Source organism: Phocoena phocoena, chromosome 6 (assembly GCF_963924675.1).
Source record: "Phocoena phocoena chromosome 6, mPhoPho1.1, whole genome shotgun sequence".
Classification (NCBI taxonomy): Eukaryota; Metazoa; Chordata; class Mammalia; order Artiodactyla; family Phocoenidae; genus Phocoena; species Phocoena phocoena.
The window spans coordinates 72,972,225-72,995,458 of NC_089224.1; the positions used below are offsets into that span (position 1 = coordinate 72,972,225).

General features: G+C 41.5%; 1 protein-coding gene across 1 annotated transcript in view; it reads right to left on the reverse strand.

The window, feature by feature from the left end:
- The window catches only part of GNA14 (G protein subunit alpha 14), a 193,576-nt gene that overhangs the window by 126,110 nt on the left and 44,232 nt on the right, over positions 1 to 23,234 (reverse strand). The window lies entirely within an intron of this gene.

Below are 23,234 nucleotides of genomic sequence, written 5' to 3' on the forward strand. Positions count from 1 at the left end.
TTATTAGTACACTAACAAACATCAAATCTATATCTTATTTTCCTGTTGTCTAGTTTCTACCAGTCAAAAGGGGCCTTACAGAGGGGTCTTTCTTTCTTAGGAAATCTCTCCTCTTTTGCACTGCTTCATCATTCACTTTGGGATAAAGCTCAAATGATGTATTGGGTACATACATTTTGGCCAACCCAATATTATTGACTTTCTTTGGAGGATTTCAAAGCTTGATGGACTAGGACATTTTCAACCCACAGTCAAGATTTTAGCCACATGAATTACCCATATATGTATTTAGAAGTAATTCCCTCTAACATCCTATGAGTCTGTAGATGTTTCTGGAATAGCTGCTTATGGGATTTCGTTAGAAAACTTCAGCAGTTGTAAAAAAGTAAAATCATAGGCTAACGTTATGTATTCAGAAAACTCAGAAACCACTGAGTTCAAATAACTGAACAAAATTCGACAGTAGGATCTTGAGATCCAAGAGTTTGAATGGCTTTGTGCTAGGGTCCTCAAGATACACCATCCCTTCTCTCAAGGACACTGTGTGAGTAGGCAAGGCATATAACAACACATCATTTAAATACATTTAGAAAGTAGTGTGTGATTAAGTGCCACATTGAATGCAACAGATAAGTGCTACGGAAAGTCTAGGGAGAAAGGAAGTGTAGAGTCTGAATAGTCCTAACAAGGACGGAGCACCTAAAGTGAGTAAGGGATGAGGGCTAGGAGCAAGGAAGCTACTTGAAGAACACAAATGAAGGGACAGAATCCAAAAGAATTATCACATATGAGGGAGGAGGAGGGCAAAGAAGGGAGCCACGAAGCTAGAGTAAGGCATTTATTCTAGGAAGTAGAAAGTAACAGCAAAAAGGGAGGCAGGAACCTACTGAGGTAGTGAAGAGGGAGTGGTTTGAATGATTGAAACATTCAAACACTAGCATCTGGCAAAAGCCCCAAGTGCCGGAACACACCTATTAGTTACCAAGTTCTGCTGGAAATTTTACAACAAAAAATACCATATTTAAACAACAAGGTCCTACTGTATAGCACAGGAAACTATATTCAATATCCCGTAAACCAAAATGGGAAAGAATATTAAAAAAAAAGAATGTCTATATGCGTATAACGGAGTCACTCTGCTGTATAGCAGAGATTGGCACAGCACTGTAAGTCAACTACAGTTCAATTTAAAAAAAAAGGTTTTTTTAATACCATACTTGTGTCTATTGGGTAGGTGGTGAGTTGAGAGATGATATCAAAATCTACACATGCTTATGACAGTGTGTTTAAAATATTTTTTAAAATGCCATACTTGTTTCATGCTGGATTCAACCTATATTTACAACCATTCTTTTTTTTTTTTTTGCGGTACGCGGGCCTCTCACTGTTGTGGCCTCTCCCGTTGTGGAGCACAGGCTCCGGACGTGCAGGCTCAGCGGCCATGGCTCACGGGCCCAGCCACTCTGCAGCATGTGGGATCTTCCCGGACCGGGGCACGAACCCGTGTCCCCTGCATCGGCAGGCGCCACCTCAACCACTGCACCACCAGGGAAGCCCTACAACCATTACAATTGATCTTAAATTGTAAGATCAAATAACTTTATGTTTATAATTTTTGTTTTATTTTTCAAAATGAAAATTCCAATTAAGCCACCTCACCCCCAATATTTAGTATAAAATATTGGGACCCATTCTAATTAGGGTCACTTTAAGTAGTCTTTTTCCTAAATCGACCATTTTCAGATCATGGGGCCTCCTATAGGTCTTAACTAGTTTATTCCAGCCCCAGCCAGAGTTAAAGCCCAATACCAGATTACTAGGCTTCTGGGAGCAAACACTGGTAGCTGTTATCAAATGCCCACCAACCTCAGAGTCTGTATGAAACCAATCAGACATTTGGGTTGTTCACACAAATGCAGTTGCTCAGTGGCAAGGGATTAAAGTATCAAACTCTCACCAGATACTATTGCCCCGCAAATGTCAACCTAGGGACTAAAACCAAACAAGGAAGAGATCTGTGGATCAAGGGGACACCATCGTCTCAACAATGGAATCTAATATAGATCCTTTATTCTCTTCAGAGCTCATGCTATATATTATCATTAGGAGGGAGGCTCTGAATCAGTTTCCTTAGAATGTGAGTCTGTTTCCATGGTGACAAGAGTGTGCTCCTTTAAACCCCGGGACAAATGAATGGAGCATTCAGTAAGTCAGGCAATTTCTGGGTATTTTCAAAGCCTCAGAACAGACAGATAATGGCTCTAAGTCTTACCAAACATTGATTTGTTTTATTTCTAAGTGCAGAGGAGGCCAATGATGGAGAAATATATAAGAACTGCATCCCAAACCAATATTGACCCTGGATCAAGTGTAAAATAAGCCTGATTCTCAGAGGGGCTTATCTTGTCAAATGAAATTACACTGGCTTCACCCTGGCTGGCACTGACATTGTAATTGTCATGCAATCAGGCAGAACACAGCAAAAGGAAAAAAATTTTTTAACGAGATTTTTCCTATCAATCCAACTGAAGTGGTACTTTCTAAATACCAAGGATGGTTAATCTCCTATTTTCAAATGGTGACGATGCGCTCAAGAATCTAAATAAATAATTTTTTAAAGTCTATATAATCCTTTCTTTTGTGAACTACCTATTAGACAATTTTCTATGGAGTGCAACTTTGGGTCTTGCCACTATATATGTTCGTTTGTTAGAGTTCATGTAGAATTGCTTTAAAGAAAGACCAGCGCTATTTTTTTTTTTTTTTTTTTTTGTGGTACACGGGCCTCTCACTACTGTGGCCTCTCCCGCTGCAGAGCACAGGCCCCAGACTCACAGTCCCAGCAGCCATGGCTCACGGGCCCAGCCGCTCCACAGCATGTGGGATCTTCCCGGACCAGGACTTGAACCCGTGTACCCTGCATTGGCAGGCTGATTCTTAACCACTGCGCCACCAGGGAAGTCCCTCAAAATAATTTTTAACATGTGTCATACCACACGTATTATTCTGCTGCCATGTTTTCACTTAATAATATGCCTTTGAGCTCTTTCCATGAGGTACTTCTCAGCCTCATTATTTGTAACTGGTCACAGTAGGAACATGGCATAGTTATTTTTAGAAGCCATTCCTCTAAATCCATGCCATCCAATATGGTAGCCACTAGCTACAGGTGGCTATCGAATACTTGAGTGAAGCTGGTATGAGCCGAGATGTGCCGTACGTACAAAATACATGCCAGATTTTGAATACTTACTAAGAAAAAATATATATGTTGCCTTGTTAATAATTTTTAATCTTAATTGTATGTTGAAAGGAAAATATGTTGCATATATTGGATCAAATAAAACATTAAAATCAATTTCACCTGTTTTTACTTTTATTAATGCAATCATTAGAAAACATAAAATTACTTATGTGGTTCACATTATATTTCTATTGAACAGTTCTGTTTTAAAAGATGGGCATTTAGGATATTTGCCGTTCATCTGACATTACAAAGAAAGTGCCCCAGTAGCATTCTTATACATCAGTGGCCCTCAACAGGAAGCAATTTTGCTCCCCTGGGCACATTCGGCAATGTCTGGACACATTTTTGGTTGTCACAACCGGGGTTGCCACTGGCTTCTAGTGGGTAGAGGCCAGGGATGCTGCTAAACATCCTACAATGCACAGGACAGCCTCCCAAAACAAAGAATCGCCTGGCCCGAAGTATCAGTAGTGCTAAGGCTGAAGAACCCAGCTATGCATGAATCCTTGTCCACATATGGACGTGTTTCTCAAAGGTAGACCTGAAGTCAAAAAACTGCCTGTGCTTCTGAAACACTGAGACACCACAAAACTGCCCTCCGGAGTGGATATGCCAGTCAGCATATCTCATCAGCAGTGCGTGAAAACACTCAAATTAATCGTAAAAGAACAAATAACCCAACCAAGAAAAGTTCAAAAGGCTTCAAAATGTCCACTCAATATTGTAAGTTCTTACTCTCATCACCAGGAATGACAATACAACTCTAAGTCCCAGAGTTTTAAGTAATATTGGGACCTTTAACCTACTCCCACCCTTTTAAAAACTGTCTTCTTTGCTCTCAGAACATAAATCATTTGGGGCCCTAGCATAGTTAATTTATAACTAACTAAACAACTAACTAGTATATCTCTCTGCTTCTCAAATGTGGCTAAAATTTGAATCTTGGGAGAGTGAAATCTCAAATACTTTGCTAATGTTTAAAAAATAACTTGTATTTATCTTACACCCTCATCCAGAGCCCTAGAGCACTGTCTGTTTTCCCAGCAAATGTCAACCTTGGAATGATCTTCATGTATAGTAACTGATAATACAAGCCGTGTGCCAGGATCAGGTGTTTGTTCTCCAATGTACCATATATTTTTTAGTTAGAAATGATCCTGCCAAACAAGGCCACACGTAGAAATACATTACCGATCTTAATCTGTTAATGCAAACGCAGAGGTAACATTGATTTGAAATGCACTGTTCCTATACTTACATTTTACCTACTCTTTTTTAGAAAACAAGATTATTAACCTTCTCCAATTTTCAATTTCCATATTTACAAAAATGCAAACTGTAGCAAACATGGTTCATGTTCCAAGTTCTCCGCATGCCAAGCGTAAGGTACTCTACAGCCATAAAGCTTTTTAGGAGAACTGTGACTCTTATAAGCTTCCTCTGTTATGAACTCCTCATAAAGAACTAATTTTAACTTTCTTCCTGGAGTGAACTTGAATCATGAATTCATTCTCAGTATGAGAGCACGCAAAATGAGACAAGCGCTAGAAACAATTACAATTAGTTCTGACTTATCACCATTTCTCCCCCACAGGTTTTAAAAAGTATGTTTTTTGGGGGCAGTTTTCAGAGTTAAAGTATTCAAACTGTGGCCAGCAAGCGCTGTGATGACATTTACCATGTCTTGGTCTAAACTGATACTTATTTTTTGTTTTGTTTTGTTTTTTTGCGGTACGCGGGCCTCTCACTGTTGTGGCCGCTCCCGTTGCGGAGCACAGGCTCCGGACGCGCAGGCTCAGCGGCCGTGGCTCACGGGCCCAGCTGCTCGGCGGTATGTGGGATCTTCCCGGACTGGGGCATGAACCCGTGTCCCCTGCATCGGCAGGTGGACTCCCAACCACTGCGCCACCAGGGAAGCCCCTAAACTGATACTTATTGACTTTCATATTTGGGGCCTAAAAGATTCCAGATAATAAAAGAAAAAAGAAGGGGAGGAAGAGGAGAAAGACAGAGGAAAGGCTGGACTGGAAACTCCTTGAGGAAACAGCATCAGCTAGCATAACTCAAACACATGATTAAAGAATGCAAGATAGGGCTTCCCTGGTGGCACAGTGGCTGAGAGTCCGCCTGCCGATGCAGGGGACACGGGTTCGTGCCCCGGTCCGGGAGGATCCCACATGCCACGGAGAGGCTGGGCCTGTGGGCCCGGAACCTGTGCTCCGCGGCGGGAGAGGCTACAGCAGTGAGAGGCCCGCGTACCACCAAAAAAAAAAAGAAAAAAGAATGCAAGATAGAATACACACCACTATATATCAAATAGATAACCAACAAGGACCTGTAGAGCACAGGGAACTATACTCAATATTTTGTAGTAATCTATAAGAGAAAAAATCTGAAAAAGAATATATATATGTGTATATAGACATGTGTACTATCTATGTGTATCTGAAACTAACATGATACTGTAAATAAACTATACTTTAACAACAACAAAAAAAAGAATGCAAGATGGAGAAAAATAATTACCCAGGTTCAAAAAAAAGCACACAGGTTAGACTAAGATACTGGTTCAGAAGCACAAATGAGGATCTGGCCAAATTGGGAGTACTGGATAGGCTGGCGGGGGGTAAGGAGAGCCCCAGTCATTCTGAGGAGGCAACACTAACTGTGCCTTCTGGGGGCGCAGCGGTGGGTAGGGATAGTCAAGTCTCTCAGAATCGGTCAGGGGGCCCTTTCTTGTTCTGCCACTGCTCACCCTTGGCAGCCCGCTCAGAGCAGACAGGCCTGCGCCCAGCAAACGCTTTTTGGCTGCCCGGTGGAGGCAGCAAAGATGCAATTGAGACATTAGAGTGGCCCTTCAGCAAGCCTTCATGGGATTCAATTGGTAAACCGAATGTCACACCACTTCTGAGAGCAGCAGAGCGCGCTGCTACTTGAGTCTCGCGGAACTTCACGTCAGACAAGTTTGCCGGTGCACAGGCAGAAAGGGCCTTCCATTTAGCCGAGCCTTGATGAGGAACCCAAGTCCCACATGCCCACTCTTATTTCATTAAAGAGCCCTACTGCTCCAGACGCATCTTAAGCTGAATATCCAGCCTCCTGTATCTCTTTTGCCGGTTGTTTTGTTTTTTTTAATGGGGTCGAGAAAACAAAGTTTCTTCCCCACAGAAGGTGGACTGAACTTATGCCATTAACATCTTCTGAAACATGTCTCAGGCATGCTCTTTTCTTGATCCTGGCAACGAGGTGGTAACTAACAAGAGGGGCCAAGAGGATCATGGTCCTGTTAGCACAGTGGCATTGAGGTCACTGGCACTTGGGTATCTAAAATGGCACAACTGGTAAATGGAAATACACACTGCCAGATGTGGTTGGTGCTTTAGCTGCTCCACCCCCTTGCTGGAGGGGCCAGAATTGTCCTGCCCAACAGGTTTCTTGAGCAGCTACTACGCATCAGGTCCTGTGAAACAGCTGTGAATAAGATGGAGATGGTCCCTGTTCCCGAAGAGCTTAGAGAATGGCAAGGGAGAGACAACTCAACAGAAGCCACTTCTTTAAGGGAAACAAGTAAATACGTATGCCCTTCATTCCAAAACAATTTCCTCCTCAATTTTTAGTCACTTTATTGAGACATAATCTACATACTATAAAGTTTACCCATCTAATGTGTACAATTCAATGGTTTTTAGTATATGTGCTGAGCTGTGCAATCATCACCATAATCTCATATTAGAACATTTTCATTATCCCAAAAAGAAACCTTACACCCATGAGCAGAGATTCCCCATGCCATTACCACGCCAGCCCAGGCAACACTAATCTTTCTGTTTCTGGAGATTTTGTTATTCAGAACACTTCGGGATGGGATCATGTAACATGTGCTCTTTTGTGACTGGCTTCTTTCGATGACCATAATGCTGTCTGAGGTTCATCAATGCTATAGCACGCATCAGTACTTCATTCCTTTTTATTGCCAAATGATATTCTATTGTATGGATATGCCTATTTCATGTATCCATTCTTCAGTTAACAGATTGGGTTGTTTCCACTTTTTGGCTATTATGAACATTCATGTGCAAGTTTTTGAATGGACCTAGGTTTCAATTCTCTTGGCTACATACCTAGGAATAGACTTGCTGGGTCATATATTAGCTCCACGTTTAACATTTCGTGGAACTGTCAAAGAGTTTTCTAACATGGCTGCATCTTTTTATATTCCCATTAGCAATGTACGAGTCCTCAAATTTTAATGTTTCTGAATATGGGTACAATTTATAATCCATGTGCATATTTAATATAGTGATCTTTTCCTTACTTTCTTTAATAGCTCTTTCTTATTAAATTAATGGTGTACTTTAAATTAGCGGTATCCTAGAATAAGGGAAATACTGATATAGTAATAATTCACTGAGCCTCAACCAAGTACTAGGCACACCTTGTTTAATGCTCATTTACCCTGTAACAGAGGTATTACCTTGATTTGTAGATGAGGAAACTGAGGTTCAAAAATGGGCCATAATTCCACCATTAAAAAGTCTATAAATAACAAATGCTGGAGAGGGTGTGGAGAAAAGGGAACCCTCCTACACTATTGGTGAGAATGTAAATCGGTACAACCACTATGAAGAACAGTATGGAGGTTCTTCAAAAAATGAAAAATCGAGTTGCCATATTATCCAGCAATTCCACTCCTGGGCATATAACTGGACAAAACTGTAACTCAAAAAGATACATGCACCCCTATGTTCATAGCAGCACTATTCAATAATAGCCAAGACATGGAAACAACCTAAATGTCCATCGACAGATGAATGGATAAAGTAGATGTGATATCTATCTATCTATCTCACAGTCATAAAAAAAAAGAATGAAATAATGCCATTTGCAGCAACATGGATGGACTTAGAGATTATCACACTAAGTGAAGTAAGTCAGAAAGAGAAAGACAAACAGCATATGATATCACTTATATGTGGAACCTAAAATGTAACACAAATGAACCTATCTACGAAACAGAAACAGACTCACAGACAGAGAACAGACTTGTGGTTGCCAAGGTCAGGGCGGAGAGGGATGGACTGGGAGCTTGGGGTTAGTAGAGGAAAACTATTGTATAAAAAATAGATAAACAACAAGGTCCTACTATATAGCACATAGAACTATATTGACTATCCTGTGATAAACCATAATGGAAAAGAGTATAAAAAAGAATGTGTGTGTGTGTGTGTCACTTTGCTGCATAGCAGAAATCAACACAACACTGTAAATCAACGATGCTTCAATTGAAATAAAAAGGGCTGGGCTTCCCTGGTGGCGCAGTGGTTAACAATCCGCCTGCCGATGCAGGGGACAAGGGTTCAAGCCCTGGTCGGGGAAGTTCCCACATGCCGCGGAGCAACAAATCCCGTGGGCCACAACTACTGAGCCTGCGCTCTAGAGCCCGCAAGCCGCAACTGCAGAAGCCCGCGTGCCTAGAGCCCACGCTCCACAACAAGAAAAGCCAACGCAATGAGAAGCCCGCGCACCGCAACGCAGAGTAGCCCCTGCTTGCCCCAACTAGAGAAAGCACGCACGCAGCAAGGAAGACCCAACACAGCCAAAAATAAATAAATAAAATAAATAAATAAATGTTTTAAAAAAGAAAAAGGGCCATAATTATATAGCCTCTGCCACTGCACCATTAGAATTAGCATTTGAACTTGGGTTGATTTTCTGCCAAAGTCCAATTTTCCTCTATACCTTCTCACTATTGTTCAAAGATGAGCAACGGATAATATGTACTTTCTATGATTTCACAATCTCTGAGACAGATAAATACATAAATAAATGAATACAAGACAGGCTGTGATAAGTAATCAAAGGAATTCTAAAAGTACTCTGTGTGGCCAGAGATCAAATTTGACAGGAAATATTGGAATCTTGGGATAAGTGGTATTTGAGGTGGGTTTTGTTTGGCAGGTGTGGGTAGAATCAATGCTCTAAGACTGTGCCATCCAATATGGTAGCTATCAGCCACATGCAGCTATTGAGCACTTGAAACATGACTAGTCCAAATTGGGAAGTGCTGTAAAAACACACTGGATTTCAAAGGCTTAGTATTTTAAAAAAAGAGTGTGAAATATCTCATTAATAATGTTTATACTGAGCACATGTTGATAATATAGTGGACATACTGAGTTAAAAATATATTATTACAATTTCACCTATTTATCTTTTTACCTTTTTTTCCTATCTTTTTACTTTTAAAAATACGATTAACAGAACATTAAAATTATCTAGGTGGCTCATATTTTTATTGGACAGTGCAGCTCTAAGAAATAAAGATGGCAGAGAATATGCCGGGATCATCGATTGCTATCACTGAAAAATCCAAGAGGTGTAACAAGAAACAAACTTGAGAAAGAAGGTGAAGGTCTAACTATTTAGGGCTCACGTGCCCTGCAATGCCAAGCAGTTAGAACTTTGGTCTGGATGTAACAGAGAGTCAAAGGTTTTGAAAGGGGAGTGAAGACATCAGGTCTGTGCCTTAGAAGGTGGATGTTGGCAACCCTTAGTCAATAGCATTGACAGAGGTGACCAGACCAAAACCCACCCCACAACTCTCCAAACTCATAAAAATGCTGGATCAAGTGTAATGCCACAAGAATACACAGCCAAACTTGGAAAAGCAGGAAAAGGAATTCCCAGCTGCCATAAACAGAAGCAATTAAATATCGGAGCAATGGGTCAAAAAGCTCAGGTGTGTTGGAACAGGACACAGGCCATTAGATCTGGGGGCTGAGGCTTTCACATCTGTGTGGGGAGAGGAGCCCAGGTCACTGCCCTGCACAAAAAGGGATGAGAAATTAAAACACACGCATAAAACTGGCACTAGAAAAAATCCTGCCAGTGGAGGCAAGGACAGAAGCTTGGACAAGGGAAGTCAGTAAAAAGAAAAGGAGCCAGTGTAGGATCCTGTAAAGACAGAGTGCAGGAAAACTGGGAGATGGTGCTGCCTGGTGAGCAAAGCAAAGGCAGTGTCAAGAAGGAGGCGGGGGGACTTTCCCGGTGGCGCAATGGTTAAGACTCCGTGCTCCCAATGCAGGGGACCCTGCTGGACTGAGACAAGGAAAGCCCCAGGAACAGTGATGAGTGTGGCAGGGAGGGCCCGGAAGCCATGGACTCCCATAAACACCATCTCAGCTGTGGCCTAAACACTGAGGTTACCCTGGGTTGCCCGAGCTAGGTGCAAAAAAAGTGGTCACAGAACGTTGAAGAAGTGAAGCCTTGCTAAGAATCCTGACTGGGTATGGGAAAAAGTGAAACCAAAACTAGAGAGAAAGACTGGGAGACTAGGCAGACACTGGGGTATAGAGATCAGGCCACAAAACTAGAGAGAAAGACTGGGAGACTAGGCAGACGCTGGGGTATAGAGATCAGGCCACACAACTAGAGAGAAAGACTGGGAGACTAGGCAGACACTGGGGTATAGAGATCAGGCCACAAAACTAGAGAGAAAGACTGGGAGACTAGGCAGACGCTGGGGTATAGAGATCAGGCCACAAAACTAGAGAGAAAGACTGGGAGACTAGGCAGACGCTGGGGTATAGAGATCAGGCCACAAAACTAGAGAGAAAGACTGGGAGACTAGGCAGACGCTGGGGTATAGAGATCAGGCCACAAAACTAGAGAGAAAGACTGGGAGACTAGGCAGACGCTGGGGTATAGAGATCAGGCCACACAACTAGAGAGAAAGACTGGGAGACTAGGCAGACACTGGGGTATAGAGATCAGGCCACAAAACTAGAGAGAAAGACTGGGAGACTAGGCAGACACTGGGGTAGAGAGATCAGGCCACACAACTAGAGAGAAAGACTGGGAGACTAGGCAGACGCTGGGGTAGAGAGATCAGGCCACACAACTAGAGAGAAAGACTGGGAGACTAGGCAGACACTGGGTAGAGAGATCAGGCCACACAACTAGAGAGAAAGACTGGGAGACTAGGCAGACACTGGGGTAGAGAGATCAGGCCACACAACTAGAGAGAAAGACTGGGAGACTAGGCAGACGCTGGGGTATAGAGATCAGGCCACACAACTAGAGAGAAAGACTGGGAGACTAGGCAGACACTGGGGTATAGAGATCAGGCCACACAACTAGAGAGAAAGACTGGGAGACTAGGCAGACACTGGGTAGAGAGATCAGGCCACACAACTAGAGAGAAAGACTGGGAGACTAGGCAGACGCTGGGGTATAGAGATCAGGCCACACAACTAGAGAGAAAGACTGGGAGACTAGGCAGACGCTGGGGTATAGAGATCAGGCCACACAACTAGAGAGAAAGACTGGGAGACTAGGCAGACGCTGGGGTATAGAGATCAGGCCACACAACTAGAGAGAAAGACTGGGAGACTAGGCAGACACTGGGGTATAGAGATCAGGCCACACAACTAGAGAGAAAGACTGGGAGACTAGGCAGACACTGGGGTATAGAGATCAGGCCACACAACTAGAGAGAAAGACTGGGAGACTAGGCAGACGCTGGGGTATAGAGATCAGGCCACACAGTACAGCACAGGGTAAAGGCCAGTCTGTGCTGCTTAGACGTTATAAGCAGCTAATAGTCAAAGGAGGAAAAATACTTATTTTGCCATTTATATTTATCCTCAACAGTGTAGTCATCTGAGTAAACGGTAAGCATTATATCAGTTCATAAGTGGGAAAAGACATAGAAATATTAAAATACAGAACTGTTTTCCTTCGACTCTTTTGCTTTTCAGTTCCATCATTCATTCATGTAATCATTCTGGTGTTCCTGTAACGTGCCAGTTTCTGGAGGAGGAGAATGTGAAGAAGTAGAACGCGCCTTTTATTTAACCTGAGACTAAACCTTTATCCTGAGAATTTGAATTCAGTGAGTCTGAGGCCTGTGTGTATACACAAACCAAGAAAATAGTCATTGGTCCTTTCCTTCAGGAGCTGGAGGAGGGTCACAGATGGACTGAAGAAAGTCAGGAGTCCTTGCCTTTGATGGTAGGGTGTCACATTATAGGAGAATCTGTCTTCACTTGGAGCATATTTACACTGTGGGAATGTTGGTATTCTAGCAACTGAGGAGCAATTCAAAGAGGCCGCTGAGATCAAAGGACTTGGGGGAAGCTCTGAGCAGTGTGAACTGGAAAGCCTATGACAACTCAGAATGTTGAGCAGAAAAATCAGGTCATTTGGAAACTACAGTTGGTCTTCAATGGTAGTTAGTGATTTTTTGGCCAGCGAGCGATAAGGAATTGGAAAAGGAACAGTCACGGTGGCAACAAATGTTTCACAAGAAAAAAATATCAGCAGAAAAACACAGACCTAACTTGGAGGGAGGAGAGATTATAAAATGTGTCTGTAAAAGTATTTAGACTGGGAAATAATATCCAAAAAAATTCAGACAAGTCTTGCATCTTCCTCCTATCTTGGATTAGTCTTACCTTTCGGACATTTCTCTCTTTCCACCCTCTCTTTCTTTCATAAAATGAAAACAAATATATACTTCTTAGTTCTCCAGACTACGCAATGAGACACTAGTTCCAAGTACATTCCAAAAGATATCTTACAAGAGGCAGCTTTGCTTCAATATGCAACAAACTGATCTGTGACCTGTGACCCACGGTTTTTAAAAATATTTGTTAGAATCACAATCTGCAATTAAAAATAGAAATTAACTATAATTAGCTACAAAAAATCAAATTGGTTTGAATTAGCCAAGGTAATGGAGTCTATCAGAGAAATTAAATATTTTAAAGCAGTAAATTAGCCTAAAAGGCATCCAGTGCCTTGCAAATCTTGCAAAAACCTGCTGCCTGCGTGTCTCCTGGGGACTCTGTACATTTTAAAAACGAGGTCAGGCCAGGTCCAATTAGAAGGGTGAATACAGGATGCTTCTGAATTTTTTGGGGTCATAATTTAATGAGCTATAGCAATAATTTGCTAAATGTTCCATTGGTGGCTTCATGGAGATAATATTGCAGGTAGACTAGCACAGGTCTATAAGTGATTAGGAACTGCAGGTGTAAGCCATGAATAATAAGCCCACAACACAGTTAGTGCTAAATGAATACTTAGTAATATTTAGTAACGTTATTTCAGCCAAAATTAGTTTATAGGTTACTTTAATACCCTGCTTGAAAATTACTTTTCGCAAACTTTGAAAACTTCCAGAGAACAATCTAGGTTGAATCTTTCTGTATAAAGCATGTTGGGGATGCAGGAGAGGGGAGCATTTATAGTGAAGATCTAGGTTTCAGCCTCCACTGGGATATAATCAACCTATGCTCAAGGAGTTGAATGCCAGTAAGCTGGCTCCACTTCCCAGGGCATCTGCAGGCTCTGTGAGGGAGTCACGTGGGAAGGAGGGGAGGCAAGGGACGTGCAGTAGAATGAGAAAGATCTTTCATCAAAACCTCTAAGACACCTGGATGCTTGACATCAGGTGGAGAACCACCATAGCTCAAGAAAGTCAGTGGCCCAAAACAACTGGACTTCTTGTACCCTTTAGGTACCGCCATTTGTTTGTTTATTTTAACCTGTGTCTGCTTCTCTGTGGTCACTAGACCAGAGGTTGGGGGAAATTTGGGGGTTGGCATCCTATAGCTCTACCTCGGGGAAGAAGGGAATGCAGCACACAATCAGCTTAGCAAAAGAGTGGACCTGCAAGAAACACAGGGGAGCAAGTTGGCACTGAATATAAACAAGGGTTTGGTGTAAAAACTAGTCTCAGCAACAGAATGATATACTTGACCTTATGGGTATTTAAGGTGTGAAGAAAAAGGCAAAGCAAGGTTGAAAGCAATCACGATTTTCTGTGCCTTACTTCTGAACGAAAGAACTTGTTTGGTAATTTCAGGTGAAATGAAGAGGTTCTCTTCCAGGTTGCCACAAATTTGGAAAGGTGGTTAAATGTACACAGGAGAACTACTGATAAGAATAATGGAAGAAAAAACATTTACACAACCTGGAATCCATATATTGTATCTACTGTTTTTTCTCTTAATTTGAATAGATGGGAACATGAGGATTAATGTACATATGTATTCTCCTCTCACTTTATAATGGGTGGTAACATAAGGATTCTCATCAGCTGACACTCTCAGAAATCTTCACGAATCTTTGAGAATCTCATTACGTGCAATTAACAGTAGCCGTCACATCAGACAAGCTCTGGTATATAATCTCAGTAGCTTTCTGATTTACACTCATTCTCACATAGGCAGGCAGCCCTCCTCCATGTTGAAGCTATGCTATCTGCAACAATGGTCCACGCAACCTTGAGGCAGCAAAGGAAGAGAAGACGTGCACGTAGGCTCTTACCTGCATTGCCCCAGAAGAGACTCTTTGCTCAAAGCACATGGCTCTGATATAACAGCAAGGGAGGAGGGAAAGCACAGAGGGGCACGAAAAATATTTAGTGAACACGAACTGATGTCTGCCACACATTCCTAACTTACTGAAGAAGCATGAATCCGCCAGACACATGCCCCACTGGGGGTAAAGTAAATAAGGTTACTAAGGAAACTAACTTCTCTAGAGCATAGTTTGAAATCACCAACATTAGCTAGAGACAAAACATAATGTTTGTGACAAGTTGCGAGAAGGTGATGATTTCACACTTCATGCTGTTGCTCTACATTTAGGGTTGGGGCTTTGGCCCAGGCAAGGTACAGAAAGTAGCTGTTGGGGTCCCCTTTGATTTCAAATCTGGCTAGAATCCAAGTTTCTCAACTTCAAGTCCAATGTCATAAAAACTAGACATTGCTTCCTTCTAGAATGTGGGGCTCCTACTGAAATATCAAAGTCGCCTAAACTTTCCACATGAAAAAAAATTAATTTCAGGTCTTACTTTAGAGTACTGTTAGGCAACCTTGTTAATTAGAATCACCTGGAATGGTTGTTTTTTTGGTTTTTTTTTTTAAAACTAGCGATGTCTGTGCCCCAACTCAGGCCACTTGAGTTACAATGTCTAAGGACAAGCCCAGGTAATGATTTTTTTTAAGTTATCTGGGTAATTCTAAGGGGCAATTAAGTCTGAGAATCACTATTTTAGAAGACAGCCACCCCATCCCCTAGAAATTACCAGTTGTTACTGGTTTTAAGGCCAGAAAGCTTTAAGAAGTAAAATTAATGCTTGGGACCCACCCCAGATAGTCTGATTTAACTGGTCAGAGTGGTGGGGAATGGACACTGGGATATTCCTCAGGTTATTTCACTGTAATGCCAAGCATAAGTACTATTTATGGTGTCACAGTCATCCCTAAACCGCCTTGTCAGGCCAGAGATGGAGTGACTAAAATGGGGGAGAGGGAAGCAGCACCATGTGGTGCTATCCGTGGTGCTGAAATGGAACTGCAAGGAATTGTTAATTGGTAGCAGCAATGAACATTTATTTTCAATTTGATAAAACAAAACCTTCTACTATTTCATATTTTTAATTGAGAGATATAAAAATTCTCCTAAGCACAGAACTACTGGTATGTATATTTTCGGTTCTATGTTATGGTTTGTTAAGGGAGAGAGATTTTGAAAGAAAGAGGATTTGCTTTGCTATTTGTCCAGAGATCAGATAGGGCAAAGATCAAAATAATTATGACTGGTACTCTTGGAAAAATCTATACATTTTTATTTTTTAGCTATGATAGTGTCCTGAATATTTTTTAAAGTTTTAAATTATTAGAATTTTTTAAAATATAAGATACTTTACTTCCCATCTAAAATTTGAAAGCATAAATATTTATTGTTTTTATTTTTCTGCTTAAGAAGATGGAAGTGAAATAGTTTGAGAAACAACCTATTTTCACAGAGTAACATTCATCTTATACTATTTAATGATACTACCACTGGATATTTCTAGTTGATGCATTTGTGAGCTTTATAAAAAAGGAACTAATATGGTGCTATAGCCCCAATAAGTAGATATGGCCTAGCCGTTAATGTCTCCCACCTTTCCCTCCACATTCCTTATATAATGACCACAACTGAATTGTCCAGTCAGTCATTTCTTATATTCTCCATGGTCTAAAAACCTATGCTCATTCCCTCAAACGTCTATGCTATATGTTCCATGACCCCATCCAATAACAACTCAGTAACAAAAGGGATGGATGAACACTTTAAACCTTCTCCAGTTTATGACTGTTCTCTGAAACACAGAAAACATTTTCCACAGTAAATTACATTATGAAGATATGAGCCTGATGTGCTAACCTGAAAATGCCAAACATCTGAACCCCACCTTATCAGCAAACAGCTCGGAAACATATGCCTCTTCTTTGCTAAATTCTAACCTTTCCCAAAAGGCAGCAGTATGTGTATGCACAAAATCTAATAAATCACACAGGACTTTCCTTTGGAGCAGTTACCTTCCTACTCCTCTACGAGCACTTGGAAACTAAGGGCCTTAGGCTAGACCCCAAAGCAGCACTCGCTAATATGATCCATGGGCTGTTTGAAGAGTTAATGAGGGGAAAAATATCCCTCATCTTAAGTTAAAATCACTCAAGAACTCTTTTTACTTATTACCAGGCTGTATAAGCTTGAACACCTGAATTTACTACTTTGGGAAAAAGAAGAGTATCTGCCCCATACTTTCTTAAACACTCTATACTTCAAAGAAAGAATTTCAGATAAATTCCATTTTCCCCTAAATGAAAGTTCAGAGCTTTGCCAATTTGGTTAGTATAGCAATAAAAGAGAGTACAGTTCTCACACCTTGAACACAGCTTATCCTTCATCTGTTCAGACATCTAATGAGTGGGTCTGATAGTCACAAGCCTTTAGTGGATTCAAGTCAAGGTGTTTTTACCAACGCTCAAGTCCAACCATATTCCAATGGGGCCCTCCCCCCCCCCCAAGGATGTCATCAGAGAAGACTTCTCTTTGCCAAAAGGGCTCTCAGGAGAGAGTTAGTTTACTATCAACACAATTAGAATCATTTTAGCATAGCCTCTTTTAAACTACTCGTATTCCCTATCTATAAATTAAACACTCTGGGAACCTGCCTATTTATTGACCACTTTCAAAGAGGGCTCTGTAGAATCCAGAAACAGGAAGACAGAAAAAGATTCTGAAGGAAGGTCTTTGGAATTTCTGGTCACACTATCGGAGCTCCAGGGGGCTGCTTTGATGGTGAACTCCTAACTTCCTCAGGCTACGACAGATCCCAGTACCCCAGTGTCTGGCTCAGCTGCTTACACAGCCCTGCAGTAAATTTGTTTTTCCCATAAAATGATCCAAAACTCTTGTTCTCCAAGGAGTCGTGTTTTTTTATGGAAGTAGACAAAGAAATCATAAATACTCCTCTCTCACCATTAAGAGTTCATATCACTTTAATGTGAAGACACTCATCATCAGAGCCCACAAACAGCAGACCAAGGGTGATGGAGTGAAACAATGAATGATCATGGCAATAAGATGAAGAAGTCTCGCCTCGCTTTTATGTGAGGACCTCTGGGACTGTCCTGCATCAGTGCCTCAGTGGTTTCAGTCTCTCACATAATTCCAGAAAACTGTATTATGTCTAGGGCCAATGACAGTTTTATATCACTTGAAAAACTTGTTTAGAACTTGTTCTACATTGTGTTTCCAATATGACTCAGCTGTTGGAATAAAAATAATGGTGAAAAATATTAACCTATAATATGAAAGGAACAAGTTTGGTCCCAAGTGCTACAATCTTAAATTATAGATTAGCACAGGCTACCTTAAAAGACAAAATTTTAAAAATTGAACGATAATGAAAAAATTATTTTTGTGCAAGTATATCCAGATCCTCAGTTTGAACAGTGATGACTGTTTTTCCAACACTTATCTCACTTAAAACCTTACCCTCATTTAATGTTTCCCATACTGTAGTTTAGCTGAAATCCTCAAGTGCCTCATTTCTGCACAGATTTTGTCCTTATAAAGAAACAGGTTTCAAACACAAAGAGGATTCATTACCAGAAAAGGGAATGGACCAGTTGGGTAAGAGGGGCAGAAACTATACGTCCATCTAAAATACTCCAGTACAACTAGAGATCCATCGTCTTCAGAAATAATAAATCCTTCCAAATTGACTGCCATCTCAAGAAAAGCCTCATGGACCTAGAGAACGCCGTGGCCCTTATCCCAGACTATATAAGGTGACACTGGTCATGATGTCTGGGGCAATTACCAGGTCACTGCTCCTGTCCTATTCCTTGGGCGTCCAACCCTGGGAGGCTGGGAGTGTGATGCGGAGATGGGATAGGCTGTCTCTAACCAGGATCACTAAGACCCGGTCATTAGTCCCACCCTCTGCCACTCCTGTAAAATTGGGATACCAGATTATGTGGCTAGCCCTCAGGCACCCTGAACAAGTTAGAGATCTTCACTCTAAGGCTGGGTGCAGCCAGCTGAGTGCAAAGGAGCAGGGCAGGGCGGGGGGCTCACCACCATCTTCAGGTGAGAATGCTTTGTGCCAAAGTGAGCCACTTGCCATCCCTCACATCCTGCAACCATTCCCCCAAACCCCAATGCTACTGGGCCCAGAAGCTCTAGGAAGCGGGGTGTCCCAAGCCCTCCCCCTCCCCCAACAACAGAGAAGAACAAAGACTTGGAACCAGAGACCAGCTGCTTGTTTCATGTCTGCTCTGTGACCTTGAGCACATTCTTTCAATTTCCCAAGAATCAAGTTTCTTCAGTTTTGTAGTGAGGTTCGCTTTGCAAATTCAAAGGAACTCTTGATGCCTGCAGTCCCTGGTCCTGGGCTTGTCAAAGACCTATTATTCCTCCTTTTAGCCATTTATGGTTGTTTTCTACAGCAGGCTATGCTGAGTGGACCCCAAATTCTCCTCCAAATACTGATATTTTAATGACAGTCTCACAGAGAGATGCAAAAATGGGATTTAATAAGTTTCCCTTGGGCCTGCTGACTAATTTCTTTCGGTCAATAGCTTGTTCAACTGCAAAGTGCCTGTACAGAAGTTATTGCTAGGAGTGGCCCATTGGCACTTCCTAGCTCGGACCATTCCTTGCTCCTGGCGATATATTTCTGTCCTTCTCCACACATTTTGGGGACATAATGGAACCTAGTTATTTATCCATTCAAAATCTATTATACACCTATTATCAATCAGGCCTTTTGGGATTTGGAATTTTTGTCTTCCTCTGGCAGATCAGAAATATCATGGGTCCACATATGGATTCTTTCAATTCTCATGTAATATATATCATATAACTAGAGTGACCGTATGTACTGCTTTGCCGCGGTCAGTCCTAGTTTGTGCCTGTGGTGCCAGCATAGCTATTAACAGTGCCCGCATTCACTCTCAGACTGTCCCAGTTTGAATGATAAATTACATCACCACCAGATAAGTAGATCCACCTGCAGTTCTTGTAGGCTTCCTGTGGGGTGGGAGTGGGAGAGGAGAAGGACCCACATCACAGAGCCCACAGGAATCCTTAGTTATCTGCTAGACCGGCACAAGCTGTGGGAGGAAACTATGAAGGCTGCTGTCACCTTTTAAGAAACATGTTTGGAATAATTTCTTTTCAGACACAGCCACATAGAGAAGTTGAGAGCATGGACTCCATGGCCAGATAAGCTGGCACTGCCACTTCCAGGCTATGTACACATGGGCAAGTTATATAACCTCTCTGTGCCTCAGTTTCCTCATGTGTAAAGTGAAGTTAATAAGAGTACCTACTTCGTGAGGTTGTTGTGAACAACACGAGTCAATGGGCCTGTACATACTAACTGCTGTAAGTGTTTTCTGCCACAGAGGATTGCCCTAGACCCAATCCTAGTCACAGACAACTACACATTGGCCAAACATAAGGAAGGTCCACATTCAGAGGAGATTTGGCGCAAGAGACTTTGGTTTGGGTATTGACAAAATCGATCCAATAAGATTCTCTCTTCTAGGAAATAAATGCTTGATGGGCAAGGCAGGTCACTGAAGCTGAATCTCAAGTGACAGGAAGTTATGTTCCCACAGTTTCGCCCAGTCACAGAATCCTTAGGCCCCAAGGTTCCTGAATCCCTGGAAGAAACAGCGCTGATCCCATACTCCTGTGCATGCTTGTTATAATCTCCCATCACCCAGTTTCATGTTAATGGATCTCTTCTGCCACCTTAAATTCACGGGGGACAGGCCAAGCTTAATTCAAAGAAGAGGTGCAGGAAAAATCTGGGACCCCAGATGGAACCTTCCATTTGTGAAATCGTCAATTCTACATCCTACTCTCTGATCACAGCTTCAGATCAACTCACCTCCTTGAAGCTCATCTATAACCTTGTTATCCTTGAAGCCCTCACTGTGCCTCAAAGTATTTTTCCTCCTGGCTTCATTTTCTTCTCTACATAGCCTGGATCACGTGTCCTATCATTTTAATTCCCTTTCACCAGCACTTTACTTTCACCTTCCAGTGTTTCTCCACCCAGGGTACCCAAAGCTACCAACCCTAAATTAATCCTACTCTGTACATGAAAGCCCAAAAGCAGCTACAGTATATTCAGTTATAGTTACAGTCTCAGCAGGCCCTCCGTGCTGCACTTTCCCTCCACTGTGGTCAGTCGCTCACCCACTATATTCCCACCTTCAGCGCTACCCTCTACAACTTGACCAATCATTCCCACTCCTCCTCGGCTCACGGGTTTGACATGTGTTTTGGTCACACTGCATACAGAAGGATGCGCGGAGACTTCCCCGCAGCCCCACCGGTGCAAGGCTTAGGTGTCCTGGGGTAAGCAAGAGCTTCACCACGTCTCCAACTGCCCTAATTCCCAAACAAAGCAAGAGACAGCAAAGCCTTTGTTTTTTGAATTTGCTCAGGAAAAGGAGGCAAAAGGCCTTAAACACGGAGTTCAAGTTTGGAGGCACAGGAAGAAAGAAACTAGCCAAGGGAGATAGAAAGCATTAAGTGTACTCCTGAGGTCATTAGCCCTCCAGCTAACAAGGCTGATAAATTGCAGGCAGCTGGGAACTGTGGACGCTTTGGCAACAACAACAAACAACAACACCACTGCAGGGATCTGGACTCCTCTGACTCCAGATTCCAAAACAAATGCTTTCTCTGTAAGTTCATGAAATTCCAGTAAACTTTTGTTTGAGATTTTAATTGTTTTTGCTTTATCTGCATGTTGGTTGAAGAGTTGAAGATTTTAAAAAAATCTTTTCATCATAGTTCTATGTGGCTCCAACTGACCCACTTCTTAAAAATTTTTTTTTACATTTTTTAATTGAAGAACAGTTGATTTACAATGTTGGGTTAGTTTCAGGTGTACAGCAAAGTGATTCAGTTATACATATACATATATCCATTCCTTTTCAGATTCTTTTCCCATATAGGTTATTATAAAATATTGAGTAGAGTTCCCTGTGCTATACAGTAGATCCTTGTTGTTTACCTATGTTATATATAGGAGTGTGTATATGTTACTCCCAAATTCCTAATTTATCCCTCCCCTCCCACCTTTCCCCTTTGGTAACAATAAGTTTGTTTTCTATGTCTGTGATTCTATTTTTGTTTTGTAAATAAGTTCATTTGTATCATTTTTTTAGATTCCACATGTAAGTGATATCATATGGTATTTGTCTTTGTCTGACTTACTTCACTTACTATGATAATCTCTAGGTCTACCCATGTTGCTGCAAACAGTATTATTTCCTACCTTTTATGGCTGAGTAGTATTCCACTGTATATATGTACCACATCTTCTTTATCCTTTCATCTGTTGATAAACATTTAGGTTGCTTTCATGTCTTGGCTATCATAAACAGTACTGCAATGAACACTGGGGTGTTAACTTTTTTCTTTTATATTGGAGCATAGCCAATTAACAATGTTGTGATAGTTTCAGGTGCACAGCAAAGCAACTCAGCCATACATATACATGTATTCATTCTCCCCCAATTATGACTTTCTCTGGATATATGCCCAGGAGTTGGATTGAAGGATCATATGGTTGTTCTATTTTTAGTTTAAGGAGCCTCCATACTGTTCTCCATAGTGGCTGTATCAATTTACATTCCCACCAACAGTTCAAGAGGGTTCCCTTTTCTCCACACCCTCTCCAGCATTTATTATTTGCAGACGTTTTGATGATGGCCATTCTGACTGGTGTGAGGTGATATCTCACTGTAGTTTTAATTTGCATTTCTAGCGATGTTGAACATCTTTTCATATGCCTTTTGGCCATCTGTATGTATTCTTTGGAGAAATGTCTATTTAGGTTTTCTGCCCATTTTCTGATGGAGCTGTTTGGGGTTTTTTTGATATTGAGCTGTATGAGCTGTTTGTATATTTTTGAGATTAATCCTCGGTAGCACCAGTTGTAGATATTTTCTCCCATTTGCAAGGTTGTCTTTTTCTTTTGTTTATGGTTTCCTTTGCTGTGCAAAGGCTTTTAAGTTTAATTAGGTCCCATTTGTTTATTTCTGTTTTTATTTCTGTTATACTTGGAGATGGATCCAAAAAGATATTGCTGCGAATTATGTCACAGAGTGTTCTGCCAATGCTTTCCTTCAGAAGTTTTATAGTATCCAGTCTAACATTTACAATTTTGAGTTTATTTTTGTATGTGATATTAGAGAATGTTCTAATTTCATTCTTTTCTATGGAGCTGTCCAGTTTTCCCAGCACCACTTATTGAAGAGATTGTCTTTTCTCCATTGTATATTCTTGTCTCCTTTGTTATAGATTAATTGATTATAGGTGTGTGGGTTTATTTCTGGGCTTTCTATCCTGTTCCATTGATCTATGTCTCTGTTTCTGTGCCACTATCATACTGTTTTGATGACTGCAGCTTTGTAGTATAGTCTGAAGTCAGGGAGTATGATTCCTCCAGCTCCATTCTTCTTTCTCAAAATTGTTTTGGCTATTCAGGGACTTTTTGTGTTTCCATACAAGTTTTAAAATTATTTGTTCTAGTTCTGTGAAAAATGCCATTGGTAATTTGATAGGGATTGCACTGAATCTGTAGACTGTCTTGAGAAGTACGGTCAAC